Source organism: Opisthocomus hoazin, chromosome 3 (assembly GCF_030867145.1).
Source record: "Opisthocomus hoazin isolate bOpiHoa1 chromosome 3, bOpiHoa1.hap1, whole genome shotgun sequence".
In the NCBI taxonomy this organism is placed as follows: Eukaryota; Metazoa; Chordata; class Aves; order Opisthocomiformes; family Opisthocomidae; genus Opisthocomus; species Opisthocomus hoazin.
Genome location: NC_134416.1, coordinates 34,205,589 through 34,227,612, shown reverse-complemented (window position 1 = coordinate 34,227,612; position 22,024 = coordinate 34,205,589). Strand labels below are relative to the sequence as shown.

General features: G+C 43.0%; 1 protein-coding gene across 7 annotated transcripts in view; it reads right to left on the bottom strand.

Moving 5' to 3' along the window:
* PAG1 (phosphoprotein membrane anchor with glycosphingolipid microdomains 1) overlaps positions 1-22,024 on the bottom strand; it is a 115,003-nt gene that overhangs the window by 47,951 nt on the left and 45,028 nt on the right. For 2 of the 7 annotated variants that reach the window (XM_075415946.1, XM_075415949.1), the window contains exon 1: positions 410-833. The exons of the other annotated variants lie outside the window; for them this stretch is intronic. The gene's annotated coding sequence lies outside the window, so the exon portion shown is untranslated. Of the gene's footprint in view, positions 1-409; positions 834-22,024 lie in introns of those variants that run through there. 7 annotated transcript variants of the gene reach the window in all.

The window sequence follows — 22,024 nt, the reverse complement described above, 5'->3', positions numbered from 1 at the left end:
CCTGCAGGGGGAAGAACTGTCTCTGGCAATAAGAAGTAGTATTTACCTTGCCTAATGGCTATATGTTAATACATTTCTATTGGCAAAATCCATTTAATATGGCATATATGTAGTAGTTTCTGGCTTAAAAACTAAGAAAGCTGAAGAAGGAGACTAAATGTTCTTTTCTTCCTCTGATGGGAACACATACAGATTTTCTCATTACTGGCAACACGAACTAAGCCTACATCAAGGGGAACAGACAAACTCCAACAACCCTCAGCTGCAGCACAATGCCACCATGAAGCTTTATTCTCCCCAGCAGCACGGCGGACTTCACACCTTCTCCCCTGGTCATATCACCCATACACTAATTAATAACCGAATAGCAGCAACCGCTACCGTGCTACTGCAAAGATAAAAACATTACCTCCGATCAACAGGGACTCCTCGTGCCGGAGCCTGTTCGCGCTGTGCAGAAGGCACCGGGAGAAGCTATCAGTTCCCGGACGCCCATGCTCGGCCGCTGGCCGATTCCATATGCGCGGCGCAGATCCCCACCTTCTCCGGCTGCCAAGCCGGCCGCAGCCTGGGAACAATGCCGCCTCTGTCAGCCCGCCGAGCGGGCGCTGGCACAAAGGCACGCTCACACACAGCCCCGGACTGCTATTTTGGTTTGGTTTTTTTTTTTTCTTCTTCCTGGAGTACAGGCTGAGGAGAAGGGACGGGAGGAAAATGCCGATGTATTCGTGATCAGCCACAGGTTTGTTGTGGCGAGGAGGGGTAGGACGGTGTCGGTGCAGGACGGGCACCCCAGTGCCTAGAGCCGAGATGGAATCTGCGCTGGGGAGAGTGCTCGCTGCCTCGCTTCGCACATTCTTGTTTCAGAGCCGTGGGTGGGTGGCTGCCCCAGCAAGCAGCCGAAACAGGGGAGGAGTTACACAAAACGCAATTTACAGCTTGAAGCCTTGCCTGCCTCTTTGCGAGCAGGACCGAGAGGCAAAATCGCGGCGTGATGACAGAGCAGCACGCCCTGCGCGCCCCACCTGCCACTGCTTGCTGTCCCAAACTGCCTGGGAAAGCTCCCCTCCCTGCTGCGGTGTGATCCCCGGCACGGAGATCGCTCTCCCACCACCAGGAAGCCACACTCCGGAGAGCCTCCGAGCTCTCATGCTATGGTGTGATCCCCGGCACGGAGATCCATCTCCCACCACTGGGAAGCCACACTCCAGAGAGCCTCTGAGCATGCTGGCCGTCCACTCTCTCCCCACCACATTACCAGTGCGATTTCCAAGGAGGCACAGTGCTTCACAACCTTACGGAGCGACTGTGGGATGAGGCAATGAATGACATCCTCAGCAGATGTTTACAGCTGCCACTTCGAAGAGAGGAAGACAGCAGCATCTTAAATCCCAGTTTTCTGTGAAGCAGCCCTTGAAAATCAGGGAGGCAAAGCAGAAAGCCCTTTTAAAATCAGATGCCTGTATTTTTCCTGTTTTGAAAGGACTGTCGTGTGCAGGTAGCACACATTTCACATAACTCCAGGTTTGTTTTTCCTACCAGAAAGTGAGAAGCGATCTGGCTCGGCTCCAGAGAAGTCGTTGATGATCCCGGCTGAAACCAACTGGAATTTTACAGCTTAACTCGAACATTCCCAAGCCAACTCCACAACAGACGGTAGCTGTTTCTAATTCCTTCAAATTAATTATAACAGAGATCTCAGAACACTGTAACTGAATGGAGCAGCAAGCAACAATGTGTTTTCTTCTAGGTTCAAACACCAAGGGACACACAGGCCTAGGGTGCAGCAGAGCTATGGACTCATTCCAGGTCCCCGATGAACCACCACAGCCGTTGGGTCCCATGCAATTAATATTAATTGGTGACTTGCTGGCAATCCCTCAGGGGCCCTATCTCACCCTTTTAGCAGGTCCTGTCAGGTCAGGCTTGAGGCTCATCAGCAGTGCCAGGCATCACTGGTGTCCCCGGTCTTGGGGCTCTTTTTTTGCTGCAAAATTTTTGGGGAACTGGCAAGGATTATCGTCAGCAACGACCAATCACAGATATGCCACTTCCAAATTAACGCACACGAGGTTATAACATGAGACAGCAAAAGAAGGAGATTTCTAGAGGGAATGTATAAACATTTTTTGAAAAGAACTTGTTTCAAAGCATTTCACTGAGGCCAAACTCCAACATAATTTTCAGGAAAACTGAGTAGCAGTGCCAGTGGATAGTAACAACCCAGTAAGGCTCTGCACCTCGTACTCAAAATTAAGCTGAGAAAGGAGAGCTGGGAATGAGCGGTTGCCTCTTCTAATTACATTCTTTAATAACAGCTCTTAAGGAAACTTTTTCCTTTTATCAACTAATAAGATCAACTTATCTGACTTCAGCATCTTGCCAAATGGACTTCAGCAGGATTGCTTTCTACCAGCAGAGCCAGACAACTCCGTGGCAATAAACAAAATCAGATGTTCTTTGACAGAATGTTTTAAATATCTAAAACATATTTCAGAGCAGCTTCCAGGGTCAACATCACAGTTGATGGATCTCAAACATTATCTCTTTTTGCTCTGCAGAATTACATAAGTAATCTCAAAAATCCATACACTTCAATCCTTTAAAAAATAAAACAAGTGCTGAGGCAGTTATTTAGAGTCAAAAGGATGCCCTAAACGAGAACTGCAGGGAGGCCAGCTTACACGCACCATTCAATTACTAGTGAAGTACACAACTTCTAATGGTAAAATACATTAGGAAATGCTTGTTGCTACAGGCAAGCAGAACTACTTCAACTAAAACAGGTCAAGTATAATCAAGAGCAATGTCCTACAGGCCAGCTTTATTCCTCCTCCCTTTTCTGCTCCTCCTGAGTTTCTAGTCCTCATGAATCAGTGGTCCTTGGCATTACTCTTCTCATAGCATTTTCCTCCTTTACCATGCAGTGTTTGGGAACTGCAACATAGCCTCAATACGCTGTCCAATGCCAAATGTCTCATACAGGGTACATTTTGGCTTGGAGGAAGTCAAGAACATTAGCGATGGTTACTTCTCTCAGAAATCTCAGGTCTGGAGCAGAGCACTACAGCCTGCCTGTGCATTCTCACTTCATCGCTAACAATTTGCACCTCTAGATTTTACTTAAGGGCTCATGTTGTACTTAGCATACACAAACTGAAGTGTGAAAACCAAAATTCATAGTATTTACATTGGTCCGCAGATATATAGAGATTTATCATTTTCATAGATGTGGTTTATATGACATAGTTTATCAATTTTTTCCTTGGAGATCCTTCTCTCTCTGGATCTTTGTGATTCTATTCGATTTTGATTTTTTAAAGGCCTTATTGTCTTCCCCCCCCCCCCATCTATGGCATGCAAAGATCCAGCCATTACTTTTTAGTCTCACATGAAAAATGAATACTTTCAGCCTATTCTCATGATTATTTTAAAAGTACAGAAGATGACCTTGTTTTCACTGGTGTAACCGCACAGCAATTCCATTAACTTCCAGTATCTTTGGATGTACACCACCCATCTGAGATGTCCCTCACCTCTATCTCACAGAACCTTAGCTCTCAAAGAGTATAAAACCACAAAGATATTGCTCAGGGCAGTTTAGGTAGCAAAAGAGTTCTGTCATTCAGTGAAGGAATAGATCAAGGAACGACAGAATGAAAGTTTCAGAGATTTCTTCCGTAAAAACATGCAAGAGGAAGGAGCACAGTGCGCACTCTGGTAGGGTCAATAAGGTGCAGCAAATGTCTTTGGAGTTGCAGAAGGATTATTAGATTTCTTAGTATGCTGCCACTGAAAACCTGGTTTGCTCACAGGCTTTTACAGCACACACACATTCACACTCCTACTTGACATCTACTACTAGGAGACAGAGGGATACAACATTCAGTTTTCAGAAAACACACGACCAAGCCTTTCTTCCTCCAATTAAAAATGCCAGGACTTAGTCACCACCACTCTAATACCCTGATATCAAATTCAATCTTTACAAATACAAGGCAAGCATCTTCAAGCAAATTATGAACATCTCTGTCCATGCAGGTAAGAGTTACACTTGTAAATTACTGCTCTAAATAGGTGTTACATCAAATCTTCAGCTAGTCAAAGACAGATGTGTTCAGGCTGCATCCGGTGACAATGAAGCCTTAAACCTAGAGATTTTAGTTAAATTTGAATTAGCTGTTGATGAAAACCAACTTGATAACGCTGCTAATTCTAGACTTCCCTTAACTACAGTTTTTCCAGTCAAACTTGTCATTGTTATTCCTTCCTGCATTAATTTACTAAGACCATTCCTTCCAGTGAGAGTTTTATTCGTAGTGCTGCACGGCATCGGTACCTGCACCTCATCGGGTCCTTCCACCTGCCTGAGCCCAGCGCTGGATTGTACCAGGTTCTCTCCATCTACAGGAGATTCAGGAACTAAACACATAACTACACTTCATTAAGCATCACCTTTTGCTCTGTCTGGGAGCTTGTCAGTCCTGGGAAGTACCTGGATATCTCCGACGCATGCTGAAGAAGCACACGCCTCCGCTGCTGAAGAAGGCTGTATTTCATTTCAAACTATCTATCTTACTGAAGTATTTTACTTGGACACATCATTTGGGTCTACAGTCTGTTCTCTGCTAAAATCTCTTGACTAACTCATATGAATACATCATCTATACAAGTTATGCAAGACTTCTGGCCACGTGTATTTTAATCTAGCGTGTGTCTAAAGCCCCTTCTTAGAGGAGTCAAGTCAAAGCCTTACAAAGATTTAAAGCCTACCAATACAAGCTAAGATTAATATTGGGTGTTACAAGAATGTAAATAATTTTCTTAAATCTTTTTTAATGGAAGCTAGCTTGTAGCATTATAATAATTATGAACCACTATACATTCAGCGAAGCATTTTTATGATGTTGTTCGCAAATGTCTTTCTCCTCTTTCCACCAGTCAGACTAGCACTGATAGAGGAACTGAAACTTTCACCTCATCTGCTTCCAGTGTTTACCAAGCATTTGAGCATGGCTTTTTGGTTTCCATTTGTAATAACCAGAATTTCCAACCATTTTTCACCTAAATGCTTGATAAGAGTTGAGCTTGCTTAGTCCAGACATGGCCTAATGTATTCAATCTGCTACAGTCAAGACTAAATACTTACATATGGTTTCCTAATGCTACTCATTAGGACATGGATGGCTGCAAATGCACTTCCTTCGACTTCAGCTTGTGTTTTATTCTTCCCTGCAGCTTTCTCGTATTTATTAGAAATGAAGAAAGAAATCACATTACTAAATTTTAATTTTTCAGTTTTCCTAATCTTCAAATTTATCCCATTTGTAAGGCCCAACTATTCTATGACAAGAGCTATTTAGACCATTTAACAGAAGCAAAGTCTTGAATGGCCAGTGATTTTCTTTTTTGTTTAATGATCTCTTGCATACTCCCACTTTTCCTATACTCCACTCCTTAATTAAATTTCAGGTCAAAGCTCTTTGAGTCATGACATTCAAATGTTTTCAGATTTGGTTAAAAAATCGTGCAAATCCATTATCCTATATTGTCATAGGTAACCAGGAGAAACTTTCCTGAATTATCTGGATCTATGGACAAGATCTGATTATCTAAATCAAATTGCTAAACTCTAAATGCACAAGGGAATCATAATTTTTTTTAAATGTCAAATCAGATTAAAGTGTGCTCAAAATAATTGGCCAGACTATAGGATATTAGGGGACAGAGGTTCTGGAAATGGAAGTGACACCATGATAATTGGCAAAATGGCCACTAGAAGATATAAATCCATTTACGATTCAAGGGTTTCGTTTTGAGGTTATAAACACAAGAGAGACAAAGAACAACATCCTCCTGTCATTTGTTGACAGGTTGCGACAGAGCCCCTGAGAAGGATACCTGTGTCACTGCTTCATCACCAGCCACGACTGCTCTGCATCCCACCTCCTACAGCTGGCTTGTGTTTCCGAGTCCTGATCCTGTCCGAACTGCCCTGGTTTTGCTGCCAGGACTGGTGGCATCATACTCAGTAAATGCGTAAGAGATTAAACTGTTTGTATTCAGCAGATTACCTCGCAATAATTACTTTTCATATAATGCAATTGTCTATGTACAAGCAAGTATTTGCACAAACTATACAAGTCCTCTTACCAGAGCTACTGCTCTGTAGAAACTGTTGGACACACATCTAATTACTGAATCAGTGATACAGATGTCAGTACCATTTATTCATTCATAAAACCAGGGATATATAAAAAAAAAAAAAAGAGAGAGAGAGAAAAATAAACCATTCTTAGAAACTTTGATTTATCCATAGTGAATTGAGATAGCCTTCAATACTGGAAGATTCATTTCAGGAAAAACAGGATGGGATGTAGACTGTCAGCTTGGTTCTTGGTCTCTGATTATCAGTGCTATATCCTTCACAGTGAAAACTGGTTCAAAAAGCAGGAAAAACAAGATGAACAACCTTAATCCCCTTAAACATAAATTAAAAGTTGGTTAATTATGTCAAACATTTTTTAATGTAACCAAGGCTGTTTGTGCTGTTCTCCCACACAGCCACAGGACAGAGCAGAGAGCTGGCTGCCCGGGCATCTGCTTCACGTGGCACTAGTCCGAAACCTAGCAATATTGCCCTAAGTTTGACCGATGTTAGTGATACAAAAGAAAAAACCCAGCCTAAAGAAGCTGCTGGCACCTCAAAATCATAGAGCTCCTGAGGCAGACAAACAACAGATCAGTCAGAGCAGGCGTTTCCAGCTTCTTTCTGCTACTGTTGTCTTGGGAATTTATGCTTTTCGCCTGGACTCCACACTACCTGTGAGAGATCAGACCTGGTTGTATTGCTAATATTGTGCTGTCCTTCGATATTTTGTTATCCCGTGGACATGCTCACCATTGATGGATTGGGACATACCCAAAAGCTTCACCCAAACTTCGTTCACAACACTGGACTGAAAGAATTCAGAGACTAATTGAAATGGAAACTTAAAAGAGCAAATCTTGCACATGCCTGATAAAGCCAGGCTTACGCAAGGGTGCTGAGAAACTGGATCCTGCCTTGATTTTCAAGTATACTTTCAACTCCGTGGCACATCTGAAGCAAACACTTCTCACAGTGAAGTGGACCAGTAAGCTCGCTGTTTTTGTAAAAATGAGCAGCTAGAAATACTCTTGAACTATTTTGAGAAGTTTCAGTCCAGAAGCACTCATCCTCACTGCAGAAAGCCACCGAAAAAGAATACTCAACCCCTTTTCCACTTGCTTCCAGCAGCAGTAATTAATGTGGCAAGTGCAAAAATTATAATAAACCAAAATTGCCAGTTCATCCCTCCTTGTATCTGTTCACAAAGATTTTGCCCTGATCACACAGCATGGCCATGACAGAAGCTGGTTTGGGTTTTTTTTAATTTATAACTATTAAAAAACAACACGAAAACTATCTCAAGCATGAAGAATCGATCACAGCTAGCAAGCAGAGGCTCAGCCTTCAGTGTGCCTCCACTCCATCAACCTTTGATATGTGAAAGCCAGTATCTGCAGTGAAGACTTTACCCTGTAATTATTTAATAAGTCTCTACAGGCTCACATCTCCTGCGATGCCTTCACCTCAGTGGAGGAGTTCTGCAGCTACCTGCCGCTTGTGTGCCATCACCTACCACCTTCCTCCCACGCGTGGGAGGCTGCGGACGGAGTGGACTGATGGACAGAGAGGGCAGAGCATCACCACTCACGCCAGAACCCGGTCAAGGAGGACTTCCCAGAACATCTGTATGTCTCTGTCTTTGGAAAGTAACTTTTCAAATCACTCTGCCAGTGGGAACTGAACATGATGCTTAAGGAATCCTGCAATAACTTTTGGATGACAAGATTTTTTTTTTTTTTTAATCTTTGAATTTGACCTCTGTCATTTTTACATAAGTTTCCCCACCTCCAGACTCCGTGCTGGACAAAATACACTGGACAAGATAATAAGCAGTATTGCCCATGCCAACTTACTGACCTGGGAGAGATGCTAGCACAAAACCCTACAACCGAGATCAGAGGTGGGATTTGCTTAATCAAGCAAGCTTTGCCAGAAGATGTAATTGCACACGGCAGAGGATCCCATTAGTCTACCTTTAGAAGTACCCACACACTTAATCACATCCTGAAATTCTTGTTCAATATTTGCATTAAATCCATGGGAATTGCATGGGCTTCAGCATGTGTTTTCTCCCACACCAAAGCAGCCAGATGGACAGACAGGGATGCGAGAAAAACATTTTCCATTAAGCCTGAGGGGAGATGAACAAGCAAAGAAGCCCTCACACAAATCCACACCCCCCTCCCAAGCACGCATACCCCCCTGTACTCAGCACCCTGCTTTCCCGGAGCTCCTTTCCCTCGGACGCAGGGAAAGCAGCGGCCGGGCAGTCAGCGGGGCAGTGCTCCTGCCAGCACCTCCACCGCAGCCAGGAAGCATTCCTGGGGGGCTCCGTGCCGTGTTGGAGTGGGCGGCAAGCCTGGGGCTCCCCAACTCTGCTGCCCTGCCACCCAGCACAGCCCCGGGAAGAGAGGTCACCCTCTTTTGTAGCCATCACTTATTGCAACACAGAAGGTGGCTTTGTTTAAATAGTTTTTGTTCTACCAAAATTCATCTTCCCGAGCTTGTTTGCCTCCTAACAGTTGTTAATGGGTTTCATTACAGTTTTTCTCCTTTCTAATGCGCGTTCCTCCCTCTGCGAGGAAGGCGCCGGAGCAGCTGCAGCCAGCTGTGAGCTTCCCCACAGGGACCCCGACTGCTGCCTCCGAGAGACCAGCGACAATCCCGCAACGATGGAGAGCAGCTTAACTTCAGACGCGATCACTTGCTGCTGCTGTGGGAACCTGGGCAGTAAAGCGCTGCTCAACCTACGGCCGGGAAGATGAGCGTGCCTTACACCATGCCAGCAAGAGAAGAGATTTCGTTTGAAATCAGTGGGGCAGAGGAAACAAATTAATCACGCAACATGTTCAGAAAAGCCTCACCTCCTCCGAAGTGTTTCAGCAATAATGTTCAACAAATGGTAACTGTACCCTCCTCACCTTTGCTTCTACTGTCTGAGGAGGAGAAAAGACAAAATGCTACTTCTCTTTTTCCATCACTTTTAAAATCAGGTTTTCAGAGCGGCTGTTAGCATCCCCTCTGTACTACACCCCAAAAGTCACAGGGAGTCAAAGCCTGAATCTTTGCTCAGACAAATCTTCCAGGAACATCAGCTTGTAAAGCACCCCCCAGGAAACCAATTCCTACTCCCTGCCACTGGAAGCATCACAGCCAATAATCCCAATCAGGCCAACTGATATGGGTCTCTTGATTGTTTCTACTATCCTAATTTTATGGAACACTGACAAAATAAACTCAAATAAAGGCAGGTTCTCTCACATGTGTAGCCCCCTTAAAATCAAACCACAGACATTAAGAACGTGAAATATGAGCCATGTACAGATCTTCTCCACGAGATCCTATTAGAACAGAGCTGTAACTGGTCTGGCAGATATGCCTTCAAAAGTTGCCGGTCTTTTACACACTGAGAAAATCTCACTGCCTCTCTTTCTGAAGACGCTTTTTTTTTGTGGGATTTTGGGTGGGGGTTGTTGGGCTTGTTTCAGTTTTGGGGTGGTTTTTTTTAGCTCAGAATTTCCATGAATTCCAAGTCCTGAGTAAAAAGAAAAAAACGAAACCTCCAAACTTATTTTGCTTGTGTTTCATGAGCTTATGACCACGAAAAGCTCCATGCAAACATGTGAATATGTAAGGCAGCCATTTTAGATATTTGCTTATTTAAATAGTAGGCCATTTGTTGCATGAATTTAACATTGTCAGTAAGCGCAGGTGGTGTTAAGTTCTTTGGCCTTTGTGTTCTTTCTTACTGATATAATAATAATTTCCAATAGCTTATTTTTTAAAAAGTAGAGTACTCACGGTGCTATTTGGGGGTTTTATAGCAATGTTTAACATGGGGGAGCGCATAAAGGAAAGAGCAAGCTGAAGTTACACCTCCAGTAGTACATATCCACGACCCAGTATAACTCCATGTACAAACTCACTGTTAACAGAGAGACAAGCCCAGCCAAGGTCCACTGCCACCTGTGACCCACCACCTCTCACTTCTGCTCAGCCATCCCTCTCCTGCAGCCCTATCCCCGTCCTTCCCCTGCCGGCTGCTCCACCCCTCTCCTGCCGGCAGTGTTAGCAAGAGCACTCACAGCACTGGACATTGCTGCTTGATTCATCGCTGAATCCACACAACATAAATCCCCCAGGAAAGCCAAAGCACCACTACATTAATGCTTCAGCTTCACTGCAAGAGCATCTCTCGAAAGGCCTAGAAACTCATTTCAGATGGCCATGGCTTTGCTCTCGCTGCGCACTGGTCAAGAGGCGATTAAAATGGATAGTGAAAACCACTGCAAATAATCCGAAGGATTGCATTCCCATCATGTTTGCCACTAGGATTTACAATCCTATTTTTGCCTATATAAATCTCAGTGCAATGCCGCCCTGATGAAATCATTAGGACCACAGGTGGAAAAGCCCAGAACCTGATCCAGAAGGCAGGAGCACCACCGCTTCGCCTGCAACGAGCCTGCGGGGCCGTGCCAGTCATTTATTTCTCCAGACATCTGCCTGCTTAGGATGAAGCTGTTACAGGAATTGTTTTAACGACATTCTGTCCCATGCAAGCGTGCAGCCAAAAAAATGTAAACCCTGCTCTTGACACAGCCTTTTTCAATACAGATGGAGTTCACAGAACAATTTATCCTTCACGTTTTTATCTTCAGCCTTATCATTTCCATTTGGTCAAGACCCCTCATCACGTCTCATTCTTATTTTGGTGCTAGGCCTAAGAGTTACATACATGGTTATTTTGACTCAGCATCATCCTGCCATCCTCAATTCTTCCTTAACATAAAAAAGCCAAAAGCAAAAGCCCTACCTGCCAATATAATTTTATGTTCTTACTAATAGTGTCTGACGGGAGGATGAATGCATGAAAACCAAACAAAGCCACACATGTGCAATGTGAAGGATTCCCATCGCTGCAGAGACCTTATCTTCTGCGCTTTCCTGACTCTGCGGTAAATTAGAGACGCTCCCAAATGGTGAAAACTAGCGAGGAACTTTGCTTTGCTAACCATTCCCTTTAAAAAAAAGTCTTTCAAGGAACTATTTGATGGCGTTAAACTTTCTGTCTCTTAAACACGCAATTCTCTACTGAAAGCGGGTAATGTGAAGCAAAGTACCGGAAAATGAAGTGGCTTAAGATTATACACAGTCAGTTGGGCTTTCTCTAAAGAAAGATTACACGGACCCTTTACAGCTTGCAAAGCTAAATTTCTCGAAGCTGAAAGAAAGTGTGGAATAACTTCAGGCTCATGCCAAAGGACAGCAGCAGGCAGCATCCCGCACAATGGGTCTGCATTGCCACCCCACTAATACCCTCGTCACATAAAAGGGCAGGAGCGATAAACCGGAACGAATAGGAAGATTAATTCCTGGTGGCTTTTACAGCTAACAGCCATACCACTGGGGCAGCCACACCGGCCAGGCATTTTGTGCCCCACGGCTAGGTTGGTCCCTGCTCTGAACTGGGACCTTGACTCTGTGGCACTGCAAGCAGGGCACCTCGCAAACACTACAGATGAGCAGGCTCTGGAGAGCTGAACGTGGAAAATATATCAGGATGCAGCACTGTCCTTGCTGCTTGAGGATACCTGATTCTGGCCATTGGACCAGCCCATCACTTCTCCATTGTCAGCATGGAAATGCTTCCTGCAGGCTCGCACTCCCTGGAGCACTGCAGGAGGATCTGGCAGCTGGAAAGGAGAAAGACAGATTTTCAAGCATCTGGAAAGATACAGGCAAACCAGGATACGCAGGTTAGACTGGTATCTGTGCTAAAATGACAAGCGCTGAGATCAATGCGCTTAGTGGCTAGGCTGGTTGGCCACCTGAGATTCACCACACTGAAGCCTTCTGCCCAGCAGCCTTCCAGGCACAGTTTAGGAAAAAGTGCCCTGAAACAAGATTTAATATCTTTCCACTGGAACAAAAGTTCTGAAACCTCAAGATATCCTTAGATACCAGTTTCCCTTATCCAGTGAGGTCCAGCTTCTGTCTGGTAAACACTCAGGAGTCCATAAGGTCAAAGCTTTCATGTTCTCTGTGGATCCTGTGTTGGGAACCTTACAACAGTTCAAATAATCTCATTCATGCCTTTAACTTTTGAACGGTACAAAAATACAGACAAGGAAATACTAGTGATGCTTGCTATCACTGCCAAAAAGTGGAATCTACCATGTGAACTGAAAAATAAAAAATATAACACGAGAGTTTAAGAGTGTAGGAAGAACTAGGTGAAATGAGAGCAAAGATGTGTCTTACAACATAGCTATGAAAGGAGTAGTAAATGGAACCAGCAAAAATACTAGCGCACTTCAAAAAATAAAAATTATTGAAATTGTCAACTTTTAATTTAAACTACTTAGACTTAGCCACAGGTATGAAAAGAAGTACATCTGTAAGGAAGAAAATAAAGCAATACGGACCTGACAAGAAATGTAACTATGCTAAGATAAAGCGATATGAAATTGTGTACAGGTTGAGAAAGACTCTTTGCCTTTTATTTATTTATTTTACTAGCAGGGCTTCCCATCTGCTTCAGGACAGCAGAAAGCAACAGTCCTGAGGCTCTGAAGAGGTCCACACCAGAAACCTCCACACTTGCTCCGGTGTCCCATAGCACAGCCACACCAAGTCCAGCCCTCCACACACCACTGGAAAATGTTTCTGAGCAAAGCGTGAAGCTCTGCGCCGAGAGCTGCTAGACCCCTGAGGAGCTCACAAGCCTCTACAGTCACAGTGCTCTGCAGAAGTGCCAGCACCCAAGGAAAACCGAGACAAAAGTCATCTCCTAAATTTCCCTCCACACAAGGACCTGGACCTTTTAGAGCTAAATCGTCACTTTTCAATTTCTTTATCCTCCGCACTCTGAGCGCTGATACTGTGAGCCCTTCCAGGCTGAGCAGACTGCTGCCACATCAATATTCGTAGAGGAGATGCTGAAGAAAGTTCATTTATTTTTCAGCATTATTACAGTTAATTGGAAACATCTGCTACAAGTATCTGTATGCCAGAAGCATCCCAATCTACTAGGCAGTCTCTGCAGGAATACCCACCCCATCCTTTCTGGATAAGTTTTGCCAACGGCATCTTTATTGTCAAAGAAAAGACACCGTAAGACTAATCGGCCAAATGCAGAGTTTAAATTGTCTCTGCTCATTTTCACACAAAGTGGTAACATATGTTGTGCTCTCACAGCTGTGAAAGATATTTTCACCTCCTTGTTTTGGCTTTTAACTGCTTTCTTGGAGTGAGCCAGGTCAAGGCGTTTTGGGAACACCGCTCCCCTCTGATACCCAGTAGCATCCTTAACCTAACACAGAGCTACAGTAAGAATATTCAAGTATATGCAATTAACATCTTACATTTGTATTGAGATCAGTGTCAATATAATAAATTAATGTAAGCACATTATTTAATGCAACGTGAATGTTAAATATTTGTGTAAGTATTTAAGTGAATAAAGGATAATTATATGAATGTCCAGTGGAAAAAAGTTCCTGTGGGGATAGAATACAGCCTAAACACAAAGTATTTGCAAATCTCAATATATATATTCGTTGAGACCTACTGAAAATCTGGGCTGGAACTTACAAACAGAATTTCTAAACAGGTCATCAAAGATAATGAAAAATTTCAGTGCAGACTGGACTTTCTATATATTATTAGGCCTCTGTCTGACTCTGCTGTAATTTTCTTTTTAATAGGCTCAAATGTGACACAGGACCATTTTTAGTAGAAGGGATCCATCAAAATTGTGAATAATGAAAGAAGTCTTTTTTTTATGGGAAAATGATGAACAAAGATGTTCGTATTAAGGAACGAAGTGTGGTTATATCTCTAATCTTTAATGAAGTCAGAACAAACCAGACAATGTCTATACTACAGAGTCTGCTCACAATAGCGGGAGACTTTTTACTGGTTGTATGAGGCAGCATGATGGAAAAACTTGTTTAAAAAGGTAAAGAATAGTAACTTTCAACCTCTGAAGACATCTTTGAAGCAGATGCTGTTCCCTGAGATGCCAGACTAGGAAAGTTTATTTGGGGAGGGGAAAAAAAAAAAAAAAGATGAGATTTTGAGTCAGATTTTTTTTAAAAAATAAATTACTATGGGTAAAATTTTCACGCAGATGGTCACTATGAATTCTTATCTCAAACCAGATTAGAAACAGATTTCCTATTTACATGAAGAACAGAAATCAGTCTTCTGTAATCTACTTTTCATAGACCTCTCCTACCCCAAGGGTAAGAACAGGCACAAATTTCTCTTTTAACAGTGTGGGAACAGACATTTGTTTGTCGACACTGTCAAGAAGTTCCAAATCACGGTGAAGGAACTTGCACTCATCGACAGAAAAAATGAACTGTGAAAAGCAGAAGACCATGTAATGTCTGGATACATGTCTTCATTTGGCAGAATCATGATGCTGATAGTACTAATTCAAAAACAGCAAGGCCTCTGACTGAAAGAGCAAGTACTCCCTTATTCCCTGAAACAGCATAGTTCCCACACCACATTATCTGCAGCAATAGTTAGGATGTGAACTTTTGGGCCAGTTTTCTTCATCTCATGTAATGAGTTTATGAGGACCATCATCACTTCATCTCTCATGTTTTAACAAGCTAGTTTGTATTTCTTTCTGATTTCCTGCAGAAGAGACAATGATAAGGCTGGCAGTGAATATAACCTGTACTAAATTCAAGAGATATTAAGTGAATAAACCCATGAACCTCAGCATTCAAGTTAACATTCAGCACTGGTTAAGTAGTATTCTTGAACCCTCACCATACTACTGTATAAAAATTAATACAACTGCTCTATAATTTTAAGGCATCACCAACCAGAAAATTATACAGTGAAGCATATAGTTCCTGAGCACATTCATAGGTCTTTAAGACACAAAAAATAAAATTACGCCCTTTCGCTCATTTGGGCTGTGAAGCACCTTTCTCTGCAAGAAGCGGTGGGTTTGGTGGGCAGTGCCACAGCTTCCTCCGGCCCCTGGGGAAAGCCCTGACCAAGCTTTGCTGGATTTACTGCAGAAATGCAGAAGCTGTACTCACACGAAGGTGGGAAATGTGCCATTTCTGTTGGTATTAAACAGAACTAGATAAAGGAAAGAAAATCATACATTCTTGTTTGCAGCATCAAGTCGCTCTCAGTTCTCACATCAGTTGGCTTGCCATGCTGCACGTCTGACACAAAAGACAATCTTACTCTCAAAGCAGAGTAAATCAGCAAGTAAAATTCTTGGAATAACAACAGCGAAATCTGTTCAGTACTCTCCTGAACATGCATATTAAACCTGCTTCAGCCATGAAAACTTGATTAATGTGTTTAATATATTTGGAAGAAATAGTCATTCATGTCAAGGATAAACAATGTAAGCATGGAAACTAAGTGAGAATAATCTTACCGAAAAAAAAAGTAGCAGATGCTTCAGGACACAACCCCCCTAAGGATAACCACTGTTACGGCTGATCCGAAAAGCAAGCTTCACGTGCCCTAAGCGTAATAAACTGGCATCACCACTCTTGCCTTGTGTGGCAGTTAAGGAAACATGAGCATTAGCATACGAACGGATGAAACAAATGGCTGGATTTCCTGTGAAAATTAAAGTTCTGCTTTTTCAAGATTAGGGACAACATAAGTCATGACACTTTTTGCTCCTGAAATCCACAGAGCCCTACGAACCTCAGAGGGCCACATGCAGGGAGGAAAGACGAGCAGCGACAAGAATGGGTAAGAAATAGCACTGGCTGTGCCCTGAGCATCCCAAGCGTGGTCCTGGCACAGGGCTTTCACCCCCCAGGCCTGCCCATATGGCTGCGGGCTGACCCCAGGGCCCAGCAGAGCTGGTACTCATCCGTAGCGTCCCTGGATTGGAAAGTCAACACGACCAAAGAGTTAATGTAAGAGCTCCAGCCTGCCTTTGGGAAGGCAATCAGGTAAACACAGGATGCAGCATTTACTGCACCAACTCAGGACTCATCTCTCTCTCACCTCCCACGTCTTAGCTACGTAAACCTCACTCCAACCCCAAACCTTCCTGTAACTGCTGGGAATGTTCCCATCTAATGCCTGTCTGCACAACTTCAACCTGCTTCCAACAGGGAAACTTCTACAGGTGGTGGAGTCTCTGTCCTTGGAGATACTCAAACGCCATCTAGGTACAGTCCTGGGCAACCAGCTCTGTGTGGCTCTGCCTGAGCAGGGGGGTTGGACCAGATGACTTCCAGAAGACCCTTCCCACCTCAACCCCCCCGTGATTCTGTGAAACTGCTGAAGTTTTCTTCACAGCACAAACAGTCTTCCACAGGGGAAAGCTAGGTGCTGTATGAAGATTTTCTATTTCTCTGCAGGCAGGTCAATATCTAGGTTGTGCTCATGAGCAGTGATCACCAATTACCAAAACAGGCGCAGAAACTCAGCACCTTCCCACAGTAGCAACGGGCCTGGGATGAGCAGATGCAGCTGACGGCCGTCCCTTCAGGAGATGCACACTTTGCCATCTCTTAACCGTTCCCCTTTGCTGCTGCGCTGCAGCTGCGTGCACAAGAACACATCCTCTTTTAGGCTGCCTGCAGTGCACAGGCACATCTGCCACCGGGGAACGCTTCAAACACACGGAAGCAGCTAGCAATTTAATTAAAACATTCACACACAGAGAGGCACATGCACATCCCATTCCTCAAGAGAAACACTTTAAATCAATACAGGAGCACAGGACTGCAAGAAAACTCCCCAGTCCCCTCCAACAACGGAAGAAACTCCATCCTAGAGCTGCTCTTTGTTTTTACCCGTGCTGCACCAGGACAAGGCTGCTGACGAACCTCAGCGGTAACTGGGCACTGCCTCCTGTGCCTGGCCCCGCTTCAGCCATGGTCCGTTTACTTTCCTGATGCCCACTCCATCATTTAACCTAAGATTTAGCTCTCTTTACTCCCTGGCGTTTACTCTCCTCCTGTATATTTCTCCTCCTGAAGAAGCAGTACATCAGCCTCTGCTTTATTACCTGAACAAGCCAAGGTTTTCACAGTGCCTTCTGGTACAACACGCGACCCATCGTCCCCCCGATCGTCCCGCCAGCCCCTCCGTGAGCCTGCTCCAGGTTCAGCTCATCTTTCTTCAACGTGAATGTCGCACACCATTCTCAGTGCGCTTTCTCAAAACTTCAAAACATCTTGTTAATACCTTCTTTCCCTGGTAGAAATACCTCACCCACAGTCCTCTTGGCATGCATTTATCTTATCAACAGCAGCATCATGATGGTAGCTTGATCCTAGACAGGATAGGTCCTAGGAGCTTAGATCTACAACAGGGCACAGATCTAGGATCCTGGTCCTAGATGACCTAATATAGCTGTATTTATTTTTTTCCGTTTTTCAGCTGATGAGTTCCCATCTCACAGATGAAACTCAGATGATTATTCCCTGAAAACATGACCTTGCACTCTGCACAATTACATTCCATGCCATATCTATTATACGAACTTGAAAGAAAACCCAGTCCTTCTTGTATGATGTTCTGATCCTCTCCCGAAATGTCAGCGTCTCCTACCTTTGAGTCATCCGTAAATTCATAAACGCACTACTGTTTATTTGTGACAATGATAGGAAGATATCAAACATGTTTCATCTCCTTTCAGGAGCTTAATTAGTAGCCTTCCTTTGGCACAACACGTCCCTTTCAAGACTAATGTTGCCATCTCCTCTTTATTCAATTCTCGACCTATTTAACATTTCTTCTATAAATCTCCTATTTCTCTTACCATACTGATAAACCTCCATGTGGGTACCATGTTCAAATTCTTTATCAGAATTGAGATGGATTACATCTATTGCCTTCCTTCAGCAACAGAACTGCAGAAGATGAAACCGCTACCCTTGGCACAAAATATTTATTAATATTTTTTTATTTGATCCCACTTTCCATTTGATTCCCTGACTTTATTATCACATTCAACATTTGCTTTAAAATGTTCTGTACTCTAGAGGTTGGCCTAACAGGCTGTTATTTCCCCAAATCCATTTCCCCAGGCTCTATCACATAATTTGAAGTATGAATTTTATATTTCTCATTCTCATGCCCCATTGTTCAGTATATTAATTACAAACTCCGCAATCTCATATAACGATAAATGTCTTTCCAGGGAGAAGCAGAAATGTTTTTAGAAGGAAAATTTGATGACCTCTCACTGCTAGTCTCTGGAAAAGCAGTGCTCCATATTATGTTTCTGTAACTTGTCCCTGAAACTGCACCGCTGTTCTTAATGTCACAGTGTACTGGGGTCTTTTTTCAATAGCCAATAGGGGAAACATGTAGTTCCTCTTTAAAGAGGCCTCCCAAATCAAACCTAAAATCAAATACCTCCTCATAACTTAATTTAAAAGGTTAAAAATGTCAAGGTTTTCTTCACCACCAATGCACTTGTCCAATTCTCAATAAGAAATGTTATTTCTCTCCTCAGGAGCAAATGCATATAGTGCAAATAGTATTCAGAAACTCTACTGCTCTTTGGAATTAAACTCACTTTTTGCCGCTGCTGTCCATCACCAGAGTCTGGAAACAAAACAAAGCCTTGTCTCACTGACATATCCCTGCATTAACTTCCACAAATGAGTTTAAGTGTTTTCAGCCACCAGCTGTGGAAGTCCGCTGCATATTCCGCTGTACCCTAGCCCACAACCTAATTAGCAGCACTGCAAATATTCTAGATATCTACTAATATTATGCACAAAGATGTAATTAGAAGTGTGCATGCATCCAGATACATTCAAAGAAAAGAGAGAACAAACGTACAGCTCCAACTGATATCTTTATTAACCTGTTCTCAGTGGCAATATCATATACAGGGTTAGTGTGAGGTTAATGTATACCCCACACTGTGACCTTTCAGACTGAATTTAATTGCATCCCTACCAAGGATATAGAAAAATGATAAGGTGCACGCTGATTAATTTTCTTCCTTGCAGACCACAAGAGCTCATTTCAACAAAACCTTGCCATTAAATTTATAGTACAGCTGAAAAAGAGTTGTAAATGATATACACCCTAATCTAATTTTTGAAACTGTTATATCAAAGACTCTCCATCATAAGCCGCAAAATCCCCATTTACCTCTTCTGTAAACCCTCTGTACTGCGTGCAGCATTATCCTTCAATTGTCAGCGTGCTTAAAATGCGTGTGTAGCACTGTCAGAGCCTTGCTGCCAAGAGTTAAACAGCACTCTTAGGCATTCTGCTCCTGTAATCTTTGGGGACTTCAGCAACTACAAGTTAGGGGAAAATCATTAATCTACATGCAGTGCAATCTCCTGACAGACATTTCTAGTATACGTGCACAACACATTTAGGTTTTACAAGAATTTTACTGTCCCTATTTCACTAAAGCTGAGATGAGTATCTTTATGAACATACCAGTGCACAGTGAACTAACTGAACTGCGACATTTTGCCAGAATATTTTATACACTGCGACTGCCATTTAAAGTATGATATGCCTCCTTATAGCGGGTTTTATTCTAAGCTTTAGTTTCTTTTATTTGATGCCAACCTGCATTTTTTGCTAACTTTTCATTATTCTTTTAAATACATTTTTTGTGGTATTTTCAGATATTCAACATTGACACTATACTCTGCACTAACAACACTCATAGGGAACTTTGAGATACATATTTTTTAAAGCAGATTCCACTTGCACTGGATGAAAGTAACAGCCAGCCACACTGGAGTTTCAGGGTTTTTTTAAGGAGATGATGGCAGGTACATTTTGTTATTAATGTATAGGGTTTTTAGCTATTGCCTTCGTCACCATGGTCAGAACAACTCATCTACATTAAAGCACTGAAGAGCACTGTGCACAGCTGAACCATCACTTGGATCAGTTGCATTTAGAGGAACGGATACTTGGATGAGCCCCAAAATATGGTAGACCTAATGTCTCATTTGCCAGCAAATCATTTGTATCAGAAATGACTTTAAATGACAATACTAAAATTAAATTTGTCCCATGTTTAACATGCCCATTAAAAAGAAATCCTTCAACACCATTCACTGAGTCTCAGATGCAGACAGACAAAATGACCATGGGGTTGGCCACAACCCACCGTCAGCAATCTCCCTGACTTAGACCATCCGCAATGGCTGTGGGGTCCAGGCTGAACCACCTCACTCAAAAATTCACCTTCACATCTACACTGTTTCCATGAGTCTCTGATGCACAAAGGTACCGGGAGTGCCATCAAGAGCCTCGCAAAACAGAACGCTGGGTAGACCGGGTTAGTCTGACCTACGTTAGTTTTTGTTGCTTTACCAAGACTCGATTTTCATTTCACACCAAGGCTGTACCCGAAGCGGTGCTGGAGCCTCATGAAGCTTTCAGTCACCCCCAGCTTGCTTGGATGACCCTCAAGAGACAGAGCACAGTGGCAGCAAAAGGCTGGGGGAGTTTCACAGAGCTCTGAGCAAGGAGTCAGCGCTGTGACCAAGCAATCTCACGAGAGCCCATTGTGAACCAAATTCACAATTTCTCATTTAATTCATCAGAATGGAAGCTCGGTGTGAAGGACTCCACTAAGGCAAAGACAGAATTAGCGTCATCACACATGCGGCAACATATGTCTCTTTCAACATGCATTGTAAAACAGATACCAAATGGAAAACAGATGATTTTTAACTTCCTATTCTGTCTACTGGTAAAGAAAACATTCCTAAAAACCTGCATATCTTCATGTAAATTACTCTGTTGCAAAGATAAATGTCAGTTATGTGAAATGCTAGGTAAGTAGCAAAAAAGGCTTAAAAGAACAAGGAAGAAATAAAAACACCTACAAAATCTTCAAAGACAAAAAATAAACAACAGTTTATTTGTGTTCCCAGGAAAGCCTAAAGCCAAATATTAGCATTTTCTTTCGGAGGCAACTTTCTGCATATTGAGAGCCAGCTTAAACAAACATCTGGCTTTTCTTAGACTATTCGGGCAGTCTGCATTTTTTTTCTCCTTTGAGAAAACAAACATGAAAACCATTGCAGGAAGAACTCCACACAGGAGTAGTGCAGAAGAAATTCAAAAACCTTGTTATAATTATAAATGAGGTCTCGGCCAGGCAGAAATGCATATGAAATACTGTCAGGTGGGAGCGTTTGCCAGCCATCCTTCAGGAGCAACAACCACAGAAATCCACCCTTATCATCTCCTTGTTGATCTCCTCCCCCCACCCTTCATGAATTTTATATAGCTTTTCATTTTTATTTCCATACTTCTCTCTTAATCTTGCCTTAGCCCACCCCCTGCTAGACCCCAGGGCTCTTCTTTTGTATCCCAAAAACCTCAGCTGAGGATTTGCCGGTATCTAACATGAGAGGCTCAGGGGCTCCAGTCAGCTTTCGCCTGCAGTAATTTTTTCTTAGTAAAGCCTGGAGGGAAAGTACTTTTCCTTCCTTGCTAAATATTAAACATTCCTCTTCCACTGGGCAAACAAATTATCTTCTGTTATTTGTAAAGACACTCAGGTAATATTCTTGTTTACCTTTATAAACATCTTTGTGCTATCCCTAGTCTAGCTCAAGGAACCAAGCCGAAGGTGCTGCAGCTAACATCTGGTGAACAGGAGTAAGAGCCTGAACCCTGGAGAGCAGCCCCCAGAGAAATCTGTGCACAGAAGAACACAGAAATAGTCACTCTGAAGTCTGAGTTCAAGCTAAGATAGCAGCAGCCAAATGGCTCTCCAGACAGTATCTTTGGTGAGCAGCTTCATTTTGCTCATCAACTCAGCAGAAACATGGTTTCCTGCCTCCAGGGAAGGGTGCAATGTGTACTCATTAATGAGTGTTTATACAGATCAACACTACCGCTGTACTAATTTCC